Below are 14,595 nucleotides of genomic sequence, written 5' to 3' on the forward strand. Positions count from 1 at the left end.
GATAAATCGTGAAATGACATTTAAGCACCCATTCCTACCTGAAGTCTTATCTATAAAGAATACTTTTGAGGGGAAGGGACACTCTTATTTAAGAGTGACACACATTGACTCCATATGTCCCTACAAGTGTTTTTTTGGACTACGAATACTAGTGCCTACCCTGAAGGTAATTACCCAGTAATGAGTGGTTATATGACATATATCAATATATCAGACTCAGTAAATGGCAATGTCTTTGGTATTTACATTTGCTTTAAGAGAAATGATCCATATGATGAAAACACTTTATTTTTATTTATTTTTAAAATTATTGTTGAAAGTATTAGCAAAAACATTTTAATGGCTAATTTTGCCTCATTAATTTAGATGTCACACTTTTCTGGAAGCCTTTCGGCATCTGCAGAGATTACACAAGCTTTACCTCCTATGACAGACCCTCTGCTTATTCTAATGTTTTATACTACAGACAATTACTCTGGCTGAAATGGTGTTGATCTAGAAGACATGCTAATAGAATGTAGTGGGTTGGAGAAACAGGTTTAAGGTTGATATAGCATCATCTTGCCAAAATACTAATTCACTTTCCTTTTCTTTTGTGAATAGAAATATGGATTAAAATGCTTACCGAGTCATAGCAATAAATATGTCATGTATTTAGAGGGTATTAATCAAATGCAGTGTATCCACATTTGACATGTACTTATATATGTGCTCCCTGAATATTTAAAAACATTTTAAAATATGTGAATACTTTCAGTGAAATTGAATATTAAGTACACTTAGGTAACATCTAACTTTTAATATATAATTACATTTATGGAGAGGATATTTGGAATTTGACATATTAAAGAGATTAATTTATGTAAAATATGATTGAGCTCTTGAATATTAAATGTACAATATATTTTATCACTGTTTTCCATATTCTTGCCAGAACACAACAGAATATATATGCAGAATAAAATGCAATACTGAATCTAGATGAAATTTAAATATTTCATATCACCCTCACCATGGCTGTATATATTTTTAAATATTATTAGAAATGTTTATAATTTTTCAGTAAAATTTACCTTCTAAAATGACATTGAAAATTCCATGGTAATTTTTCATGGGAAAAATTTTTATACCACCTTTCATATATAATATATTGAAATTTAACAATTGGTAGGCAGTTACCTATAAGGAAGCTGTGGCAAACATTCCTTAAAAGTCAGGACAAAAGACATGTGGTATTTTATCTTTGTTTTCTTAACCTATAAGAACTGCTGGTGTGGGGGGGAATATATGTTATAGTATTGTTGGAAAGTATTCAGTAAGTGACTTATATTCATATGATTAAAGGCAAAGGAAGGAAGGAGGGATAAAGTGAATTAAAGAAAGGGAAGGGGAAGGGAAATGAGGGGTGGGGGAGAGAAAGAATGTAAGAATTTTATTGACAACAAACACAAATTTGATTTTTCAGATGATAGAAAATTAGAGATTTTTAATATCTCCAACAACAAATAATTACATTTCTTTTTTTGTAGCACATTTATCCTCACTAGAAATATTTAAAGTGGTCTTGAATCTCTATTAGCTTTTGATTAAAATCTCAGTAATGAAGGACACCTACCTGTCAGATATCAGTGTTCAATAAGGACACCATTCTTCAGCCTTATGAGAAAGAAGGTAAAAGTGGGGCAATAGAAAAAGGGAAATTTAGTTATAGATACTAGATGCATAAAATATTCTAATACTGTCCATGCTTCTGGATTATTAAAAACTAGGGGCCCTGTGCATGAAATTAGTGCACTGGGCGGGGGGGTCCTTCAGCCCAGCCTGCCCCCTCTCACATACTGGGAGCCCTCAGGGGATGTCCTACTGACGGCTTAGGCCTGCTCCCTGCTCCCCTTGGGGAGCAGACCTAAGCCGCAGTCTGGCCTCCCTTTGTGGGAGGTGACCGGGCTGATCAGGGGAAGGCGCCAGCCCCATCACCTGCTGCTCCAGCCACTGCCAGTCACCGCAGCCACCAAGGTTTTTCATCAACATGGACTGCAGTCCCTTCACCATGAAAAAATGACAACTTTCTTTAGGCATTTTCAAGATGTGTCTTTCATAGGCTATGACATTTCTTTATTATTTTTTTTTAATCCTCACCTGAGGATATGTTTCCATTGATTTTTAGAGAATGTGGAAGAGAAAGGGACAGACAGAGGGAAACATCAAAGTGAGATAGTTACCATATAAGAATTTTAAAAAGATCTTGGACAGTTCTCAAATAATTTCTTAAAAATATTAGAATTTTTTTCAATATATTTGTTAATTTTACTCTTTTTTACAATTTTATTGTTGACACAATTGCAGATGTCCCCCATTTTCACCTCTTTTCCCACCTGCACCCAGCCCCTCCCCTTCCTTCACTGTCCCAATACTATTGTCTCCTTGGACTAAGCATATGTTCTTTAGCTAATCAATTTAATTACTCTATGTTTTCTGATCAGTCATAACTGGCTACTAGAAAGAAAGGTTGTTGAATGAAATGCTTTGTTATTGTTTCTTCTGTTTTTTATTTTTTATTTAAATTCCTTTCTGATTCTGATAAAACAATACAAGCTCTCTTTTTGTTTTTATGCATCGTATATTTAATGCAATTTCTGATTAGACCTATCACATTGTGTTTAGACCTAGCACATATTTATTAGCTTAAATAAATAATTATAATTACTTTTTATAAGTATTTATGTTATTTTTTCTCTCTGTTTTTTACCTTTCCCTTATTAATTAATAACTATGTTAATATTTCCCCTTTGTTATCATTTGGTTATGCATTCCTTTACTTTTAATGGTATCATGAGAGATTATAATATTATTCTTAATATTATAAAAATGGTTATAGTACCTTCCTTTTTAATTATTTCAAAAGGTATCTTCCATTCCTGTGAATCTAGATTAGGCTGTGCTTAATTTACTGACATTTTAGTCACCATTGCAAATTGAGCAATAAGTTGCAGGCAAAGACAATACTAACTAGCATTCACAAATCTTAATCCTTTTGTCCCTCTCTTACCTATTGTGCAATTATCATATGTTTTAATTATCTATCAATTTAAGCTCAATAGGGTGATTATTTCAAATTTATATAGTGAATATTTATTTATATTTACACATATGCTTCCTTTAAAATTTTTCTTTCCTGTTTCTGTGAGCTATCATCTGGGCTTATTTTCTCCTGCATGAATAATATACTTTTTCATTCCAGTTTATGTAGATTTGTTAGTCTTTTTTCTTAGATCTTATGCTTTAATTTTTATTTGCTTTAGTGCAGTGGTTCTAAACCTTCTGACCCTTTAAATACATTTCCTCATGTTGTGACCCAACTATAAAATTATTTTCGTTGCTACTTATTAACTGTAATGTTGTTACTGTTATGAATCATAATGTAAATATCTGAAATGTAGGATGGTCTTAGGCGACCCCTATGAATGGGTCGTTCGACCGCCAAAGGGGTTGCGACCCACAGGTTGAGAACCGCTGCTTTAGTGTGTTTATATTGTTCTGAAGTGTTTTCAGTTCACTAATTCTCTCTTAGACTCCCTCTAATCATCTCTTACACTCATTCATTGAATTTTTTAGTTCAATCATTGTACTATTCAATTGGGGACATTTGTTTGCTTTATTTTTATAGTTTCTGGTTTTCTACTTACTTTCCTCATCCTGTATTTTATTTTCCGAAACATATTAAAATCTGTATTTAATAATTTCATTGCATTGTTTTCTTTGTTCTTTCCCTGCTATTTAACTCTTCACCTTTTTTGCAGAAAGGTCTGTGTTTTTATAGGCCTGGTAATTTAAATGGAGAGATGGATGTTGTTTATGAAAAATCATGTAGATAATTAAAAGCCCTGGTTCATGTTTCCCCATTGAGGCTTTTATTTTACTTCAGGCTGTCAGCTAGGCTGGAGGCAAAAGCAATCATAGATCAACTTAATTTTTGCTCACTTAAAACAGATGTCACCTGATACTCCATAAACCGTAAACCTAATATTCCTATAGGAAACTTTCAGAAATTGCTAAAATTTAAGTGAAACCTCCAGTGAGATTGTGAAGCTCCCGGTGTCCACAATCATAGGGAAATTTCCACTCACTTGAGGGCTTTTCTTTAAAAATACCCATCTGGCTTTCAAAGGAGAACTAATTAAGGAGAATACAGAGAGAGTCTCCCCCACTCTATGTGGTTCTGTCTGGTAGAGGAAAACATCCACCATTGAAATCTATGTAAACCCATGTGCCCCATCTTACTTATGGAACAAAAGATTTATTCTGCTGGTGAAATTTTCCATTGCCGCTGTTGGAAGATCAGGCAAGCCACCACCGACACTTAGCCTGGATCCATTTTTCCTGTATCCTTTAGGTAACCAAGGCTTTAATCTGCAGGAGAACAACTCAGGAACTATAGTCTGAAGACACTGGTGGACATGCACTGCTGCTGGAGAAAGAAAAGAGAGTCCAAAAAAAAAAAGTCTTGGAGGAGGGGAAGGAAAACTTGTGAAGGCTATACCCTCATCTCAGGTCCATAGCCAGAGGCTTGAGATTATTCATGATCTGAACATCACAGACTGCTCCTTCATGTCTCTTTCCCTCTATCATCACACTAAAATCACCAAGGGAATAAAAATAATAATGGAAAAGAGACATAGAAGCATCTAACAGAATGGCAAACCTCAGAGGGAAGGCAAGGGAGGGTGGAGGAGGGAGTAAGAGATCAACTAAAAGACTAGTATCCGTGCATATGAGCATGACCAATAGACACAGACAATAGGAGAGGTGGGGGCATGTGCTGGAGGCAGGAGCAGCTGGGGAGAGGTCAATGGGAGGAAAGGAGACATATGTAAAACTTCCAACAATAAAGAACTTTAAAAAAAGAGAGACAAGCAATCTAAAAAAAAAAAAAAAAGGAAAGGAAAGAAAGAGTTAGGATTGCTGAAAGAGAGAGATACTTTCAGGGAAACGGTACAAAGGAGAGACCAAAACCCAATTAGGGAGGCTAAAACCAAGTATAAATACTCCTCAATTTATGATAGCATTAGATCATAATCAACTCATTGTAACTTGAAAATATCTTAAGTCAAAATGTATTTGCCCTAACCAGTTTGGCTCAGTGGATAGAGCATCGACCCAAGTACTGAAGGGTCCCAGGTTTGATTCTGGTCAAGGGCATGTAACTTGGTTGCGGGCACATCCCCAATAGGGGGCGTGCAGGAGGCAGCTGATCGATGTTTCTCTTTCATTGATGTTTCTAACTCATTATCCCTCTCCTTCCTCTCTGTAAAATCAATAGATATATATATTGAATGTATTTAATACACCTAAATACAGAACATCAGACCTTAGCCTAGCCTACCTTAAATATGCTCAAAACACATTAGCATACAGATAGGCAAAATCATCTAACATAAAGCCTCTTTTATAATAAAGTGCTGGCCACTTCATGTAAGTTATGTAATTATGTCTTGATGCTTTCATGCTGGGAGTGTCTTGAGTTTCATCTCAAGTGTAATTGCCTTCCTCCTTTTTTCTCACCAGAAGCCGGAGACACAGATGGGCATTTATGGACATGATCAGATGTGAAAACACAAAACATAATATTGGAGAAACGCTGGTAACACAGTACACTATGGAGCATTGGTGGTTTATGCTTGCGATCACCTGGAGGACTGGGAGCTGGGGCTCACTGCAGCTGCCCAGCATCACCAGAGACTATTGTAGCACTTATCCCTAGCCGAGGAAAATATCAAAACTGAAATTTTGAAGTATAGTTTCCACTGAATGCATATTGCTTTTGCACAATGGTCAGTCAAAATGTAATATGTAGAACCATTGTAAATTGGGTGCTGTCTATATTCAAATCACTACAGAAATTTGAATCTCTGGTGGCCATAGCAACAACAAATTTCAACTCTGGTAACCATAGTAACAACTTTATACACACTCTGACTCCTGAATAGATTCACACAAACCCTCCTTTGTGCCAAATGCTTGGGAGAAGAAAATGGTGCTCTTCTCCAAACATGAAACAAATAAGTCCTTTAGTATCTACTATCTGATACACCATGTTCAACTCACAACAAGCAATTACTAAGTATGCCAAAGTCAAGAAAAAAACTGCTTAGAGACAAATCAATTATGAGAAACAGAGGTAAATATATCAGAATTAACAGCTAGAGAATTTTAAATAACTATGATTAATACATTAACAATTCTATGGAACATGCAGGAATTGATAGTTAATTGTAGAAAACATACGGAAACTGTAAGAAAGAACCAAATGGAATTGAGAGAAATTAAAAACAATGTAACAGAAATAAAGAATGCCATGTCTATACTTATAAGTAGGGTTGGCAGAAAAAAGATGAAAGGTATAGTAAATTTGAAGATATTTCAAAAGAAATATCCCAAACTGAAAAATAAAGGAAAAACATACATCCCCATTATTACCCCTACATTTAATGTTGTAAAAATATGCTGTATTTGGAGGCAACAGTTAAGACAGCTATATTATAGTAACTTTGAAACAATTATTTATTTCTTTACAAAACTGATACGTGTATATAGGACATATATTTGGTATATCTGGGCAAAATGAGCTACATCTTCATTGATAAGGAGTTCATTAGGTCTTTCAAGTTTCTATTTTCTCAAGATATTTTCAAAAAGCTGTTCAGAAAACAAAACATGTTATCTATTAAGACACAATAAAAGTACTTCATTCTCTGAAAACTGAAAAGTGCAGAGTGAAAGTTTTAGTTTTAAAATTATTCTTAGCCTTCCTGAAATACATGGGCACATTTTCTTTAATAGATTGTTAATTCCTAGGCTATCTTGAAAACTGGAATCACTGCCATGAAAAGGGGTATTATGGAAACCAATATTTTATTAGTCTTTTTAAGAAATAAATGCTCAAGTACTGACATTTCAGAAATGTTTCTCCAAAAATGAATTAATTAAATATATTTCCAGCTATATCTCTGAGAAACAACAGTAAATGCTATTTGGTTATTTAGGTTAATGGTAGTTAATGTGTTTGCAACAAAGTTCCTCTTAAGACAAATAAAATATCTATCCCCATAGGTCTTCAAACACAGCTCTTTCAATAGAAGACAGAATACCTGGTGGTCAATAGATTGATGTGCATGTGTGTGCGTGTGTATGTGTGTGTCCATGTGTGTGTATGTGTGCAAAACATCAGCTACAAAAAGGAACATCCATACACTTTCTAAATAATGTTTTAAAAATAATTGGAAGAATGAAAACAAATAAGGTTTATTCATTGCTATAATATATAAGAAATAAAGAAAACAAGAAAAACATTTTAAAGTGTTCCATGATTTTATTTTACTTTGATTCCTCATCTGGAAATAAACCCCATAAAGTAAAATGTAAGGTAAAATACAAACCTTGTCTAAGATATTTTGGCTTCTATAAAAAAGTACCATAGACTGGGTGACTTATAAACAATAGAAATTTATTTCTCACAGTTTGGGTGGCTGTAAGTGCAATATGGGTTTTGGTGAAAGCCCTCTTCATGCTTGCAGGCTGCCAACTTCTCATTGTGTCCTCATATGACAAAAAAAAGAAAAGAAACAAACTCTCATCATTTTTATAAGGCCACTAACCCCATTCATGAGAGTCTACCGTCAAGACCTCATTTAATCCTAATCACTTCTCAAAGGCCTTACCTCCTAATATCAAGCACTGGGGAGTAGAGTTTCAAACAGGTAAATTTTGGGGAGACCTAAACATTCACTCCTTCAAAATTATTAAATTTTACCAAAATATCATCTATCATTTTACACATGATTTAAATTTTCTATGATGATGTTTACATAGTAAAGTAATAAGATAAGGTTCTGTTTATAATTACCTGTGAATTTCAAGTCACAATATAAGATCTACATAAAGAAATCTGACCACTGATGTCCATATGCTGTGGACAATTCTGATTCCCTTCACCTCTCATTTTGCTTGAGCCAGAACTAATAATGGAACTGATTGTTGTTGCTACATAGTTTGTCTCATTCTCAAGAGCTAATTTGCAAATATGTATTTTGAAAAATATGAAAATGTTTTAAGAGATACATCACAAATTTAACACACATTGTAGTGACAAATATTCAAGAAGGTTCTTCAATTTTGCACATGAAGAGAAAAGAACAAAAATATCACTTGAGTAATGAATAGTCTATAATATGCAGCACATAAGCAGGAAGAGAACTAACATTTTTCATAAATAAACTTTTGCATAAATCATAATACGTTTTTCAAGATATCCTAAACAAATGTCTTCTGTAGTAAAATGACTCACTGAAGCACTATTTTAATTGGAAAAATAAATCTTGGTCCTTTAGAAAAGTAAGTTCTAATTACTTATATAAATGTCCATAAATATAGAGACTATACTTAGTATGTTGGAAGGGCATGCGTGGTATTTGGAATTACATATATATTCATTCAAATAACTGCTCTCCTTTATTTATGACCTTGGAATGCTACTTTAAAAAGTGACTGTTTCATAGGCTCTTCAATGTTAATTCTAAAATGTAAATAATTAGTGATAGGTTTGTTGGAAGGAATAAATGAGGAACTTATCTGCGTGCACTAGAGGAAACTGCCTTTCCAAGGCTCAGTTTCCTATGTGTGGTTGTTATCATTGTTAATGTAGTAATTTATGTAAAGAGCTTGAGTGTTCATGAGTGTCAGTCATTATTATTAACATATTTGAATGTCTAAAACCATGCTTGGCATAATAGATACTTAATGCATGCTCTTAACCAATAAGATATATTTTGTCAGACTTTTAAAATGTGGAAGATAAGAAGCATTAAATATGCAGCAATTCCATGTGGTTTGCTAATATAATATCCAAATATCCGGAACTGAGATTGTTTCACTCAAATATGATAATTTAGATATAAAAACTCCAGAAGCTGAATTTACTTAATAAAGTAATAAAGATTTAAAAATTAATTAAGAATGAAAACAAGAAATGGAGCAAAAATGAGAGGGTGGGAAGGGGGAATGAAAGAAGAAAGGAAAGGAGCAAGAAGGAATGGATAGCTTTGCAGTATCACATTTTTTTCTTTCACACACAATCAGCAACTGAATGGTCAAAATGATTTGAATCTTCTTTAAATGGAATTTATTGGAGTGACAGTACTTAATAAAATTATATAGGATTAAGGGGTACAATTCTATATTACATCATCTATATATTGTGTTGTGTGTTCACCACCCCAAGTCATGTCTCTTTCCATCACCATTTATTCTACTTTTACCCTCTTCCATCCCCATTCCCTCTGTTAATGTTCATATTGTTGTCTGTCTATGAGGTTCTGTTTTGTTTGCTTAACCCCTTCACCTTTTTCAACCAGCCGCCCTACCCACTCCCTTCTGACAGCTGTTAGTCTGTTTTCAATATCTATGAGTCTGTTGAATCTTGAAATGTATTGTGAAACTATAAGGAAACCACAAAGGATTTAAAAAGTAAGATGATGTGCTGAAGCCAATGGGAATTGCTGGAAAGGATTTATTAAAGGCTTCAAATTAATCTGAGACTTTAGCATCCCAAAGCTTTAACATCAGCTAGTCCTGCTTAAAATAATTATATTATACTCTTAGGCTTTGGAGGCCTTAGTGTTAAAAGTAAGCATTAGTTAAGATACTTATTTCTGGTAAATATTTTTTAATAAATAGCATAGCATATAGGAAATATGGACATCTTTGATTTTGTGTAATAAACTTCTAATAGGTTACCTTAAATGTTTACTTTGAGATAGAAATAACTGATTATTAACTTTCTACTCAATGTAATTGATATTGTGTTATTAAATATTGTAACAAATAGAATGATTCAGTTTCCCTGCTTCTAGGATATATGATAGAATTAAATGATCACTGTATGTTTTCCTTCTACTCTCTCAGTAATTCCCCCACTCAGCAATTCTTACTCTGAGCATCCCTTTAAGGTCTTGAATTTGTTCAAAGATTTAAATTACTGTTCATATTGGTAACAATTAAGAAACTAAATTGTCAATCCTGAAACTAAAACTTTTGCCATTACTTTATTTGTGTACAAAAATATGTCTCTCTCTCTCTCTCTCTCTCTCTCTCTCTCTCTCTCTCTCCCCCCGCCTCTCTCTCTCTCTGAATAATTCAGATGGGATATAGGGGAAGTGAAAGATCTTTGTTTTAAGTGCCTCTGATTCTCTGATGTCTTTTTATTGCTATCCATCCCATCAAGAAAAGATGTAGGCTTTCTTTCATCTTTGGAAGAGAATTGATGACTTCCAGGAAAATTATGTGAATGAGTATGTGACCTTAAATGTTTATTCAAGTTCTTTCTATCATTCTTTAATATAAAATTCTGAGATTCAATGCATTAAAAATTAAGCCAAAGATCTCAAAAATATAATTTTGAGAAGTATGAGGGTGCCTATATATATGTTAATATATATTAGTATATATATATATACTTTGAATGATTATAAAGTCAGTGTTTATTAACATACAGTTTATTTTCAAAATTTAAAAGAATCTACAGAAATAAATATCTTTGGTCAACACCTGTTTTCAAACTGATGACTTTTCTGATCCAGGCACTGCTGATAACTCAAAGCAATGGAATAAAAAACATCAGGAGTCATTTTACTAGGTATTTGGTATTTGTATGCTCTCAATTCATCAACTGTTGCTAGTTTTGTACAATAAACTTGCTTTTTCTTTTTCTTTTTAAATTTATATTTATTGTTGAAAGTATTACAGATGTTCCCTTATTCCCCCTATTGGCCCCTTCCTCCCCACTCCCACCCCTGCCCAGGCCTTCACCACACTATATTGTCTGTGTCCATGGCTTATGTAAACAAGTTCTTTGGTTAATCTCTCCTCCACCCTTCCCTCTGAGAATCCTTAGTCTGTTGCATGCTTTCATGTTGCTAGATCTATTTTTTTTGTCAGTTTCCTTTGTTCAATAAATTCAACATATCAGTGAGATTATGTGATATTTGTCTTTCTCTGACTGGCATATTTCACTTAGCATAATCCTCTCCAGGTCCTTCCATGTTGTCTCAAAGGGTAAGAAATGTAGTGGATAAATGTTCAGAGCTTAGTCTGGCTTCACCCATTATTTCAAATCAGTTAAACTTGAAAAGGAGTAAAAATTAATTGAGCTATCAGCTGTTAAAGTGTGTATACATGTTTTGGGGATACCCCATATATATAACTATATATATAATAACTATAAATATTTTAGATAGTAGAGTACTTTGATACACATCTAAAAAAGAAACTAAGATGTACTCCCTTTTTATTTGCCTTTGAAGCAGTATCTTAAAATATTATTTATAAAGATTGTAAGGGGGCACATTTATCCCTAGTATATTTGTATTTTATGTAAATTGGAACAATACTAAAAAAGACTTTTAAAAATTCACATGGGCTTTGGCAGACTGCCACGGTTCCTAGTCTGAATTCAAATTAGTACATTGCTGGAATTTAAATGGGAATAAAAGAGTCATGGTTTTCTTTTAAATACAGTTATCATGAATGTTTACAAATTTCCAGAATAAACTCAATCCATACAAACACATACTATTGCTATCCTTGTTTCAATAAATACCAAAACCGTAATAAACAAATATGGGGCTATAAACAATATTCTACTCTTTCATAAAATGCATAGATATTTTTTTCAAAATATATGTTATTAAGATACAAGTTTCTGGAATTATAGATATTAAATATTGCCTTCTATGGTGAATCAAATGAACCAAAATCATTTTTAAAAATAATCAAAAGAGATAGAATTCAAGTATGGGATGAATGTGGAGAAAAGGGAACTTTTCGGCACTGTTGGTGGAAACGTACAATATAAGTAAGAAAGCTGTTGATCCTTATTTAAGAACTGTCTATATTTTAAGAAAATATAATAGAATGCTAATTATCCAACATGATAGCTATTTTAAATCATTGATATGGGTTTCATATAAATGGTGTTCTCTAAGGAAACTAATAGAACAATGTTTTCTGCTGAATTATCTCCCTTTAAAATTCATATGCTGAAGTACTATTTCCCAGTACTTCCTAATATAACTTTCTTTGGAGATAAGTCTTTTAAAGAGCATTATAAGATAAAATGAGGCAATTTGGGTGAGCCCTAAATTCAATCTGGCGAGTGTTATTAAAAGCAGACTTTTGGACATCAACAAGGAAACAAATTGTAATAGAATGAATGCTTGTGCCCTCTATAATTTATAAGATGAAGTCCTACCTAAAACCCAGTGTGATGTATACATATGGTGTCTTTGCGATATTATTAGGGTTAGATGAGGGAATGAGGGTGAAGTCCTTGTCCAATGGTATTAGTACCTTTATAAGAAGAAATAACAGAGTTCCCTTCAATAATACTAAAATTGAAAAAAAAATACAGAGATGATTAGAATGGCCCCTGTGCAAAGATAACATTAAAATTCATGAAGTATTCAAAAGAAGGAGAAGGAGGAGATGGAGGATGAAGCGCAGGCAAAGATATACAAGAGAATATATTCTTTCTTTTCCCCAAATGTGTGATAAGTTAAAGAGGAGAAAACTGTCTACAAGCCAAATCAGCTAGCACCTTGGTCTTGAACTTTTGGCCACCAGAACTGTGAGAAAATAAATTTCTGTTCTTTAAGCCACTCAGTCTGTGCTATTTTGTTATGGCAGCCCTAGCAAACAAATGCAACCAATATTTGTTATGGTATTATGATAATAATGGCTAATTCAAAAAGGAGATGGAAAAAATGAATAATGCATAAAGGGAAATGGTACAGAATGGGAAGTAAACAAGTGAAAAATTATTTCAAATAATATATTGGGTTTGACTTCATCACCAAGTCAGACTGACTTTTCTAGAAAGGAAAAGCAAGGTGGAAAATTGAAACAATTACATAAAAATGTGAGAGATAAACCTGATACTAGTTATTAATATGACCAAATTTTTAGAAAAATTATTTTTACTTTAGAAAGTCACTGTCTAGCCCTGTCTAGTGTGGCTCAGTTGGTTGAAGCATCTTCTTGTGGGTTCAATTCCCAGTCAGGGAACATACCTAGATTGTGGGTTCTATATATATATATATATATATATATATATATATATATATATATATAGAGAGAGAGAGAGAGAGAGAGAGAGAGAGAGAGAGAGAGAGAGAGAGAGAGAGTTACTGCCTAATGCTTTGTGGGGGAAAAATTCACCTGTTTAAAAATTTAGTGAATGGGTATTATTTTAAACTAGTCATAGAAAGTATAAAATGATCCTGTGTCATATCTATGCATTTTGATAAAAGAAAAATAGTCACAGGTCAATGATATAAATAATATATTCTCATTTTGAAAACTATTCTTTAAGTTAGAATAGTTAGAAAAATCTAAGTTATATCCTCAATGACAAGAAAATATAGTATTTGTATCAATTAAAAATAGAAAGCACTGCATAAATAAATACAGTTACTGTATAAAAATTCAAAACTTAAGTTAGCAACAGTGTTAATTATAGAAAATAAGGATTAGGTGCATGAACTATAAATTTCTTATATATTTACAGATACATTTTAAATTTACTTTATATTATATTTCTCTTCTTTTTATATGTAATTAGGGGTCTATAATTTTATGTTAATAATAAAATTGAGTTTACAAACATGCTCTAAATTAGTCACATATTGAATTGTTTTTAGGAAATGGATTTAAATTTTCTACAGAAATATGAATAAGAGGGAATTTTAGAAATCACATTTTGTGGGAGACCTAATAAATAGAGTGGATTTGCATCATAAGATGATTAATAAATACCAGCTAATGTATGGAGAAAACACCAAATAAATAAAATTGTATCTTAAATTAAATTTAAAAAATCTAAACATCGGGTATTTTATATATGATCCATTTTTAAAAATTGCATTTAACAGTGCCTTTTGCTTTTTAATGTTTTATATATTTAAATATTTATACACAGCAATATCCATCTTAACAAAACTGAAAATAAAGGACTCACAATATGCTGAAGTAATAATTAATAAATAAAGTTAGTTGACCATTTAGTATCTTTCAAACTAAATGGACTTAAGGGGGCTTTATATTCAATATGCCAAACCTGTACTCAGAAAACTATAGGACATTGGAAAAGGAAACAGAGAAAAATACAAACAAGTGGAAGCATATACTGTGTTCATGGGTTAGAAGAATTTACAGCATTACTACACAAAGCAATCTATAGGTCCAATGCAATACCTATTAAAATATAACAGCATAGACAGCTAGATACCACAGGAGTTTCAAGGACTGGTAGATCAAGCTCTTCTTGATGGGGAACCCCTGCTACTACCTCGGGCACAACCAGGCTGGCATGGCTTTGTTTCAGAGCCCACACTATTTTGTAGAGGGAAGCAGCCAAGACCAGGAGCACAGCCACACCAATACCCTGACTGCCCTGGGACAACACACCCAGACCTGTTGAAGGAGCCACTTGCCAGCCATAACCCATGTGGAACCACCACCTTGTCTCGGCAGTGAGTGATATGG

The 14,595-nt window shown here is 33.1% G+C and overlaps 1 non-coding gene across 1 annotated transcript; it reads left to right on the plus strand.

Annotated features, from left to right (window-relative positions):
• Positions 1 to 12,420: 12,420 nt before the first annotated feature.
• On the plus strand, positions 12,421 to 12,526 carry LOC132224308 (U6 spliceosomal RNA). Its single transcript, XR_009450646.1, has one exon. It is a non-coding gene; the product is annotated as a U6 spliceosomal RNA (small nuclear RNA).
• Positions 12,527 to 14,595: the final 2,069 nt, after the last annotated feature.

This window comes from Myotis daubentonii, chromosome 1, assembly GCF_963259705.1.
Source record: "Myotis daubentonii chromosome 1, mMyoDau2.1, whole genome shotgun sequence".
Classification (NCBI taxonomy): Eukaryota; Metazoa; Chordata; class Mammalia; order Chiroptera; family Vespertilionidae; genus Myotis; species Myotis daubentonii.